Raw genomic sequence first — 12,096 nt, forward strand, 5'->3', positions numbered from 1 at the left:
AAACCGAAAGAAATATAGTAAAAACTTACGGTAAATACTCACCCACACCGAATGTTTATACCAAATCAATGCAATTTATCATGGTTAAGTGATTTGATGAAGTGAATATATACATTAACTAATTATGGTAAATGATAGTTGTATATATTGTGATACATCCATTGATTTGGCATACACCCGGTGTGAAAAATGAAAAACTTACCCACACTGGGTGACGTGTTTGAATATATACAACTGACACTTAACCATGATTAATTAATGTATATATATTCACTTCATTAAATCACTTAACAATAGTAAATTGCTTTGGTTTGGCTTAAACACCCAATGAGGGTAAGTAAGGTAAAAACTTAACCACACCGGGTGTTTATCCCAAATCAATGCAATTTATCAAAATTAAGTGATTTAATGAAGTGAATATATACATTAATTAATCATGACATTGGTTTAGTGTGAACACGCGGTGTGTGTAAGTATTATCTAAACTAGTGTCACTTGGCCCGTGTTAAGCCCGGGCTCAATACTAATATTAAAATTAAATTTTTAATTACTTTTTTTTTCCCGCTCTTTGTGACATTAAGTTATTGAAGGAGTAGTTCGACATTTTATGAAAAACTCCTAAAAACTAAATTATAATATAAAGTATTTGAAAGTTGAAGAAGAATTTCTTTTTATTTCCAAATAAATTCATGATATAAGCGTTCTTCTCTTTTTTCAATTTCATTGAATACTTTTGAGAATTAGAACTTTATCATCTGTTGGATTAATTTCAATCATTTTTTTCTGAATTAAATCAATGTTCACTAATCAACTATTATAAAAAGATACTTGAATGTTCAAGAAATGCTGGCATGATTTTCAACCTCAAATGAATAAAGAAACCATTATTTATTAATAGTGAGTAAGTGACGTTATATGATGGGAAAAGAAATTATGCATTACAAAGCAACTGTCTATTGACGAAGCTAATCATTTGTTTGCAAATGTTTTCCTTTTTTATTTTGCTTTATCGTATTGGGTATTTCAATATTTATTGCTGAAATTCAACATCAAATAGGCCGGTGCATTTTTCTGCAAAACATTCCAAGAAGAAAGAACAAACATGACGGTCGATTTGCTCAAATTAATAAACAACACACAATTATATTCATTGATTTTATTAGCTATGCTAAAGGCACTACTTTGAATAGCAAGGTCATCATATTAGAATTCAATAAATTATTCATAATGATGTTAAATTCTAAAATTTCTAAAGGGTGCCACAAACAGTATTGTAGGTGGAATTTATATATAGTTTTTGAGCTTAAAGTAGAAGAATAAGATCTATAAATAGATTTGTAAAATATCTATGTTAGTGATCCATCTATGTGATGGCAATTAAAGTAATATTAAACTAAATTAGTTACCGGTAGTAATATTTGTATGGTAAGGCCAACTCAATCAGTGTATTGCGTGAAGATATTGAACACTACATAGCCTGCTGGCTGCCGAGAAAAAATGCAATAGCGTAAATCCAAAAGAATATCTAAACGCCAAGCCCGTTATTGTTGGGCAAAAAAGAGTTCAACTCATAGATGCCTTAATTCCACATATTTTACTACTATATAGAACAGTGTATTGCGTGAAGATATTGAACACTACATAGCCCGCTGGCTGCCGAGAAAAAAGGCAATAGCGTAAATCCAAAAGAATATCTAAACGCCAAGCCCGTTATTGTTGGGCAAAAAAGAGTTCAACTCATAGACGCCTTAATTCCACATATTTTACTACTATATAAAAGCATGGGTCTCAACCCATGCTTCGTCGTCCGTTAAGCATTAAAAAAAAAGTGTGGTCTCCATATTAAACATTAATCAATATTAAAAAAAAAAAACCAACCAATATTAATAAAAAAAAAAGTAAAAGAAGTGGAACCCACCATCTCCAAACTCACGGGAAAAAAAAAAGTGGACCCCATATTAACAAAATCAAGCAATATAAAAAAAAGTGAATTCCATATTAAAAAAACAAACAATGTAAAAAAAAAAGTGCACACTTTGTATTCGTAGCAAACACTAATATAATAAAGTTGTAAATACGGAGCACAAACTACAATGTTATATTAATCGTGTTTTGAACATAATGTCCCATATTGACAAAATCAAGCAATATAAAAAAAAAAGTGAATCCATATTAAAAAAATAAACAATGTCAATAAAAAAAAAAGTGCAGACTTTGTATTCGTAGCAAACACTAATATAATAAAGTTTTAGATACGGAGCACAAACTACAATGTTATATTAATAGTGTTTTGAACATAGTATATATATATATATATATATATATATATATATATATAAATAGTGCAAACTAATAATGTCCAAAAGGGTGGGCCCCATACTAAACAACACCAAGCAATATAAAAAATAAAAATAAAAAAAAGAAGAAACTATATAAAGCATGGGTTTAAACCCATGCTTCGTCGTCCGTTGTCGCTTAAAAAAAAAGGGTGGGCCCCATACTAAATAACACCGAGCAATAAAAAAAAAACAGTGGAACTCACCATCTCCAAACTCATGGAAAAAAAAAGTGGACCCCATATTATCAAAATCAAGCAATATCAAAAAAAAAAAAGTGAACCCCATATTAAAAAAAATATAACGTTAAAAAAAAAGTGCAGACTTTGTATTCGTAGGAAACACTAATATAATAAAGTTTTAAATACGGAACACAAACTACAATGTTATATTAATCGTGTTTTGAACATAGTATATGTATATATATATATATATATATATATATATTGTATGCATAAAAATAGTACAAACTAATAATGTCAAAAAAAAAAAGTGCACCCCACACTAAACAACATCAAGCAATATAAAAAAAAAAAGTGGAACCCACCATCTCTAAACTCACGGTAAGAAAAAAAAGTGAACCCCATATTAACAAAATCAAGCAATATAAAAAAAAAGTGAAGCCCATATTAAAAAAAAAATAATGTCAAAAAAAAAAGTGCAGACTTTGTATTCGTAGTAAACACTAATATAATAAAGTTTCAGATACGAAGTACAAACTACAATGTTATATTAATCGTGTTTTGAACATAGTATATATGTGCATAAAAATAGTGCAAATTAATAATGTCCAAAAAAAAAAGTGCACCCCATATTAAAAAATCAAACAATATTCATGTAATTTCCAAAGTATCTCATTACGTCAATAATGATGGATTCATTGCAACGTGCATATTCGTAGCAAACTCTAATATAATAAAGTTTTAAATACGGAGCAAACTACAATGTTATATTAATCGTGTTTTGAACGTAGTATCCCATATTGACAAAATCAAGCAATATAAAAAAAAAGTGAATCCCATATTAAAAAAACAAACAATGTCAAAAAAAAAGTGCAGACTTTGTATTCGTAGCAAACACTAATATAATAAAGTTTTAGATACGGAGCACAAACTACAATGTTATATTAATTGTGTTTTGAACATAGTATATATATATATATATATATATATATATATATATATATATATATATATATATATATATATATATAAACAGTGCAAACTAATAATGTCCAAAAGGGTGGGCCCCATACTAAACAACACCAAGCGATATAAAAAATAAAAATAAAAAAATGAAGAAACTATATAAAGCATGGGTTTAGACCCATGCTTCGTCGTCCGTTGTCCCTTAAAAAAAAAGGGTGGGCCCCATACTAAATAACACTGAGCAATAAAAAAAAAGGAAGAAAAAAAAGTGGAACTCACCATCTCCAAACTCATGGGAAAAAAAAAGTGGACCCCATATTATCAAATAACACCGAGCAATAAAAAAAAAGGAAGAGAAAAAAGTGGAACTCACCATCTCCAAACTCATGGGAAAAAAAAAGTGGACCCCATATTATCAAAATCAAGCAATATAAAAAGTGAACACCGTATTAAAAAAATATAATGTTAAAAAAAAAGTGTTGACTTTGTATTCGTAACACTAATATAATAAAGTTTTAGATACGAAGCACAAACTACAATGTTATATTAATCGTGTTTTGAACATAGTATATGTATATATATATATATATATATATATATATATATATATATATGCATAAAAATAGTGCAAATTAATAATGTAAAAAAAAAAGTGCACTCCATATTAAAAAATCAAACAATATTCATGTAATTTCCAAAGTATCTCATTAAGTCAATAGTGATGGATCCATTGCCACGTGCGTATCAATCCATTAGTGGGAGCAAATGAAATTGCTTTTCTTCAAAAGGTTAAGTAGTCAAACCATATAATTTTGTTTTTTTATATTAGCCTGAGATCTAATCTAGATATTAAACTGTTGTATTTGCTATTCCGCCATGTCATTTATTTGTTATGTTTACTAAAATAAATATACTTAAAATATTTATATTTTAAAATAAGATAGAATTTAATTACCTTTTTATTTTTATTCTTACTCTAATAAATGTGAAAAGAGATTAATGTCGTAAAAAAAATATATCAAATGGAGATTAAATAATGAATAAGGTAAATTAGTCAAATCATAATTCTAATCGATGTTTTCTTAAAAAACCATGCAAAAGATAACATGACAAGTAAAATGAGCTAAACCGAGAATATTTACCAAAAATTAAAAAATAGTATTTCTTCGTTTAAATAGAAAATCAATTTCTACTTTGTTTCGTTTTAAACATGTAAAATTAATTTAATAATTTGAATTAGAATTATCCAAATCAAAATTTGATAAAAAATAATAAGTGTTTTACACCTTTAAATTAATCGAATTAAAATTGAAAGTATCAACTGATGCTTAAATATTGCTATTGTTTTATCTCAAAGAGAGAAAAATAGTTTCCTTTTAAACAAGTCTTCTCTTTTAAAAAATATTAATAAATTGGCCGATTTTGTATTCGTAGCAAACATTAATATAATAAAATTTTAGATACGGAGCACAAACTATAATGTTATATTAATCTTGTTTTGAACATAATATATATATATATATATATATATATATATATATATATATATATATATATATATATATAATCACTATTCAAAGATAACTACATACACATAGATGCACTATAATTTAAAGTGTTGGGCCCATGCGCAGCACGGGCATAGGCCGACTAGTATAATATATAAGTATTTCATTATTTGCTCACTTTCCACTCAACTCTATGGTCGTCTGTCAAAAATAAGTAGACATGGGTGGTTCATGCATCCCACATGAAATCGTCATTGAAATTCTTAAAAAAGTTCCGGCCCAGTCTCTATTGCGTTTTAGGTGCCTCTCTAAATCCTTTTGCTCCCTTATATCAGAACCGTTATTCATTGAAGCACATCAAAAAAATTCTGTGGCTCAATGCCTCGTAAATCGCCTAGCTTTAACTTCCAATAATGTCATATATAATTTAGGCCAGAGAGAAGAACATCGAGACTTAGCTTGTCCAATCCAGTACTTGAATCAGCCATGTTTCCGCGGTTTTTGCTTTATGCAATCTATCAATGGCCTAGTTTGTGTATGGAACAATGTTGGAAAAGTTGCTATTTGCAATCCTTTCACAAAACAATATGTCTTTCTTCCTCATCAACAACCTACGGGATTTTACGCCTCTCAATGACTTGTTGCTCCTTTGGTTTTGATCCCATCACCAAGAAACATAAAATATTCAAGGCACTCATGGTTTCTCATGAAGAAACTAGGAAATTTGAATCACCATACTCGATTTTCACCATTGGGATGGACAATTCGTGGAGAGAGATTTCCGGTTGCCCCAATTTTCATCCTACAAAGTATAATTGTGTTCATATCCACGGGGTCATTTATTTCGTAAATAAATTAAGATATGACATAGGTGCATTCAACGTGGGAGATGAGAAGTTCATTAGAATGATTCCGTTCCCTGAGGGGATATGGCCAATTAAGCCCTTAGAATATACACCAAGAATCTTAGAAATAAAGGGACAAGTTGCACTTCTTGATGGCTCGAAGGTTGGATGCGATCACAAGATTGTTTTATACGTTCTCAATGGTGTTAGTGAAACTGAGATATGGGTGAAGCATACGATTGAGCTATCACGACAGTTAGTAGACGCAATATCTCTTTGCTCTTTACTTACCACCATTAATCCCGAAGGAGAGATTCTATTAATTCCAGACACTGGGATTTCACTCATGTTCTTATACGACATTGGAACGAAAGAATGGAGAAGAGGTGAAATACATAAAATTTATGACCAAGAGTTCCTTTTGAAGAGTCGGATTAGTGTTTTGCTAAATCTTGTGGAGAATATTTGGCCCTTGAGATAAACTTCTAATCCTTTTTTGTTTAATTGCATTCTTCAACATGCATGACGTTTTATTTCTATACATCTTTTTTTTTTTTTCTGTTGGATGAATAAAACCTTGTTTAGGGTTCTGCAAATCTTGAGCACAAAATGGGGATTCTTTATTTTTAAATTCAATGTGAAATTCTGCCATTGAGATGTGTGATTTTTATTGTTCTTCTATCACCTTATTATAACTTTATGCATATACAATCAGGAATTATCACCTGTGTATGAATAAATGGATACGTAGAAGCAGCAATAGCCACGGAAATCAAAATTCCATGTTTATTTACAATATCAAAAAAAAAAAAAAAAAAAAAAGGTTAGCCTCAAAATTAAATCGGCGAAGCTAATTCCTTATTTTAGCTATAGTTTCTTAATAAGTATTGTGAAATTAATTACCTAAATAGCTACAAATTTATTGCTATAATAAAAAATCATAGCTAATCATTATTTTTTGCCACATATTTAAAATTAATGTGGCAATACAACATTTTCGTCATAGCGTTAAATTTTTCAAAATAAAATATTGTAGCAAAAAGACTACTTTATAATAACCACGAAAGTATTTGGCTTATAAGCTATAATAATTTATCATAACGTAATGATGAGCAACAATAAGTTTTGTAGCTAATTAATAACAAGTTTTTTCTATGCATTTGAAATTACCACTCCAATTGTAATCCTTAAGTCTCAATAAATTTATAACATAAATAGATAATTAGAGGATTGCTTTTGCTTTAGTTTACAACTTCGGAGAGAGAAAATTTTGGGAGGATTTTGAGTTGGGGCTTTTGTTGTCAAGTGAGTTTTTATGAATATTTTGGGTTAATTACAACTTCATACCACTAGTATTAACAAGATTTTACGTTGAAACCTTCAGTTTTCTTCCCAACTCATTAAAGAAGGCCAAAACACCCAAGTTTTTTATTTTTAAGATTTGTTCTACAAGAGATAGTTCCAATGCAATATGTAGTTGAAAAGCAAAAAGAAAATATGCAAATTAAAAGTTGTATCGTAACTCGTAAGACCAACTTAGGAACATGTAAATATATGATACTCGATCTGCCACTTTAAATACCCTTGAAACAGGTGTTAGAAAATAGCACAAAAATAATATGCACATGAATTATTTCATAATATAATATCTGATAAGATCCAAACAAATATTTAGCAAGAATTTTATATATCTCTACACAATCTACACTAAGGACTTGTCGTAAACGGTAGTGAACAAAATTAATCAATACATCAACGAGTCCGCGACAGCATACACGATGCGTCAAATATGTCTAGAAGCATACACAATGCCCCGTGAAGCTATCACGCCCCGAACCATGACATGGGCGTAACACGGCACTCGGTGCCTGACTATAAGTGACTGAGCGAACCAACTGGCTGACTGAATCAACATGCGATATAAACTGATGCGGAATATAACATATGAACAAATTGAGATACTGAAATTTCTAACTGATAAATCATAAATGCGGAATTAGTCTGAAGTATAAAAATGTAGCCAAACATGGCTAACACAAAAGCCTGCTAAATATTGACTGTCTGCAGCTCTAGTCTATGAAGCCTCGAAATAAAAATGAAATACTGACTGTTTACCGAGACAAGAACCCCCTCCCCCCCCCCCCCCCCCCCCCCCCCGCCCTCCATACTTGACTGTCTAAAATACTGAAAAGACTATAAATAAGATAACACCCCGAAAGAACTGGGCTCACAAAGCAGCTGATACAAGAATCCTAGCGAGCAGATCCGGCATCCAGTAATTTGTTATCTACATTGTGAAATGCAGGCCCTAGGCAAAAAGGACGCCAGTACATTTCAATTGTACTGGTATGTAAAACTAGCTGAAAGAGTAAATAGCTGTGGGGTGCTCGGGAAAGAGCAGCCCAAATCAATAAACAAATAATATACTGAAACTGAAATTGAACATACTGATAACTAAATTGAACAAGAGCAGTAAAGTAATAGGTACTCCCTGTTCTGAACATGAAATCACCTATTTTTAACTGAGTTAATAATATGTGGGGCCTCGACCCAATATAAGTGCACAAATCTGTGGCATAGACCAAGTAAGTGTGTCAGTCGATGGCCTCGGCCAAGTATACATATACATAAGACTGTGAGCTCGGGCAAAGATACAGGTATTCAGTATTCAACAATTATTATTAAGGAACTGAGAATCATAGTGTAATGCATAACACTGGAATACTGAACATTACTATGGTGAGACATGTATTCATGAACTGATTATGAAGTTTAAAGCATTAATTGTTCATAAGCATTCTGAGTTTTCATGACCGAGACTCATGGGATAGCGAACAAGAGTCTATACTGATTACGCACTGAGCTCACGACATTCAGAATGACAATCGTGAACGAATTATGAAACTATATTCTCAAAAGATAGAAGTTCTGAACTTTTCATGAACTAGGGCAAAATCCATATCTCTGATGTAATTCGTAGTAATCATGAAGAACGAGGCACGGGGAAGATCAATAAAAATCTCATACGTAGAGAGTTAGCCTTACATTCTTAATCACTCTAAAACTTGAGAAAAGAGTATGAACTTTTGAAGAAGAAACTCAAAAGTCTAAACTTGAAATCTTAATAAGGGTTTTCCTGAAAATCCTATGATTGTTGCGTAGAATCTTGTTAAGAATCCATAGATAAGTATTATAATTACTTAGGAATACATGGAAAGACTTACCTTGATGTGGGAAGATGAGGAGAGGAGAGAAAATTCATGTTAGGGCTTGGAGAATTGAAAAATGGAATAAAAATTTAGAAAAATGCGACTTTTAATGATTCTCAGGCGCATCTGCGTTTGCGTGTGGGCCGTAGATTACATTCTGCAGTTGCAGTTGCTAATGCAAATTGAAACAAAATGTTAGCAACTTGGGGACGGAAAAGTTTGGCCCAAATGCGTTGGGAAATGCATCGCAGAATGCCATCTGCATCGCATTTCATGTTGATTCCAAAACAACTAGGCCCACCCAAACTCATCTCAATGAAACTTCATATGGCTAAAATGTCACGATAGCATTCATTTAACACATTCACACCTAATTCGAATTTATGAAGTGTTATATTATCTCCCTCTTGGGATCATTCGTCCTCGAATGATTGTTTTGGTTGTAACTATGGATAACTCTGGATCATAAATGTGACTGATGGGAACATGTGAACACTAAACTGACATGAATACATGAATACTGAACTGAATGAATGCTGAACTAAATAAATATTGAACTGAATGACTACTGAACTAATTGAATATTGGAAACATGAGGATTATAGCTTGAGTTCCGAATGAAAAGTTTGGTTACCTTCAACATTTTTTGCTTGCTCTTCAAAGAGATGCGGGTACTTAGACTTCATGTCCTCTTCGGCTTTCCACGTAGCCTCTTTAACTTTCTGATTTCTTTAAAGCACCTTCACTGAAGCAATTTTTTTAGTTCTCAACTTGCGAACTTGACGATCAAGAATAGCCACTTGAATTTCTTCGTAAGATAGGCTATCTTTAACCCCGATTATCTCTGTAGAGACAACAAGAGACGAGTCCCCTATGAACTTCTTCAACATAGATACATGAAACACTAGGTGTACAACAACCAACTCTTGTGGCAACTCTAACTCATAAGCCACTTGCCCGATCCTTCGTAGGATTCTCTATGGCCCAATATAACGGGGACTAAGCTTTCCATTTTCCCACATCTCATAACGCCTTTCATAGGAGAAACTTTCAAAAACACCCAATCATCAATTTAAAACTCCAAGTCTCTGCGCAGCACGTCCGAATAGGACTTTTGATGACTTTGAGCCGTCTTCAACGGCTCCTGAATCAATTTGACTTTCGTAATAGCTTGGTAGACCAAGTCTGGTCCTGACAACTCTGCTTCACTGACTTCGAACTAACTAATTAGTGACTTACATCTTCGCCCATACAGAGCTTTATACCGTGCCATCTTGATGCTAGAGTGATAGCTGTTATCATAGGAAAACTCAATGAGAGGTAAGTGATCATCTTAGTTACCTTTAAAATCAAGGACACATGTCCTCAAGAGTCTAAGTAGTGCGCTCTGCCTGGCCATCTGTCCAAAGATGAAAAACTGTGTTGAGGTTTACTCTTGTTCCTAATATTTTCTGAAAGGATTTCCAAAAGTTCACTGTAAACTGAGTACCACAATCTGAAATGATAGACAACGGATTCCCATGCAATCGGATGATCTCCTAAATGTACAACTTGGCATAATCTTCTGCTGAATATGTGGTCTTTACAGGCAAGAAATGCGATGACTTGGTAAGTCGGTCTACAATCACCCAAATAAACCCTGCTTTCGAGATAAGCGAGGTAAACCTATTATGAAATACCATCTCCCATTTTCAAACGGGAATTTCTATGTTCTGAGCCAAGCCACCAGGCCTCTGGTGCTCAGCTTTCACCTGCTGACAAATCAGACACTTGGCCACGAAGTCTGCTACGTTCTTCTTCATGTCGTTCCACCAATAAATGTCCTTGAGGTCATAATACATCTTTTTAGAACCTGGATGAATAGAGTACCTGGAATTGTGGGCTTCTGTCACGATTCGTTTTCTGAGCCCATCTACGTCTAGAACACATAATCCGCCTCTGTACCTTACGGTACCATCATCTCCCCCTTGTTTAAAAGCCGTCGTCTTATGTTTGTGAATCCCTTCTTTCATCTGCAATAAATAGGGATCATTAAACAGTTTCTTCTTTACTTCGGCTACTAAAGAGGAATAAGCCCTGTTTTGAACAATAACTCCACCATCCTCGGAGTGCAAAAGTCGAACTCCTAGGTTAGCTAAGCGGTGTACTTCTTTCACCAAAGTCCTCTTGTATGTCTCAACGTGAGATAAACTTCCTATAGAACGCCGACTAAGAGCATCAGCTACAACATTCACCTTTCCTAGGTGATAGAGGATATCTACGTAATAATCCTTTAGCAATTCGAGCCACCTCCTCTGTCTAATGTTCAACTCCCTTTGATTGAAAATGTATGGAAGGATCTTCTGGTCGGTGAAAATATCAACATGAACACCATACAAGTAGTGACGCCAAATCTTTAACGCGAAAACCACAATTGCCAACTCCAAGTCATGAGTCGGATAATTCTTTTCATGAATCTTAAGTTGTCTGGATGCATAAGCTACTACCTAACCGTGCTGCATTAGAACTGTTAGACCCCGTATTTTATACGTCGAGTTATTCGCGAAGGAATCGACGTGAGATAGAAACCCTTAATTCTTAATTTCTAAATTAGAACTAGTTGGTTATAAATTCTACTTAGTATAACAATGTTATTGGAGATTAGGAACTACTTAATTGTGGTGTTAATTAAAAATTTGTGACCACAATGAACCAATATGAACATTAACGTGCCAATGCATAAAGATGACTCAAAGTCATCTAAAATAAGGCTATTATGGAAGACATACAAATATGCATTTAAATGTTGATTCATCCACTACACTTGCATTGTATTGTGGACAACTAAGTTGGAAGAAAAATAAATGTGAGGTTCGGCCAAAGTGGCTGAAAATTGGGGGAGAAAAAGTGTGAGGCATGCATTTGAATATTGAAGGCATCCATTATTTTATGAAGGCATGCATTATTTTATGAAGGCATACAAGTTGGAAGAATCATTGCACATTTAAATATTGATAATTCATCCTTGTATGATTGCAAATGACAAAGGTTAGTGTATGATTCATCCACTA

This window comes from Lycium barbarum, chromosome 4 (assembly GCF_019175385.1).
Source record: "Lycium barbarum isolate Lr01 chromosome 4, ASM1917538v2, whole genome shotgun sequence".
Lineage (NCBI taxonomy): Eukaryota > Viridiplantae > Streptophyta > Magnoliopsida > Solanales > Solanaceae > Lycium > Lycium barbarum.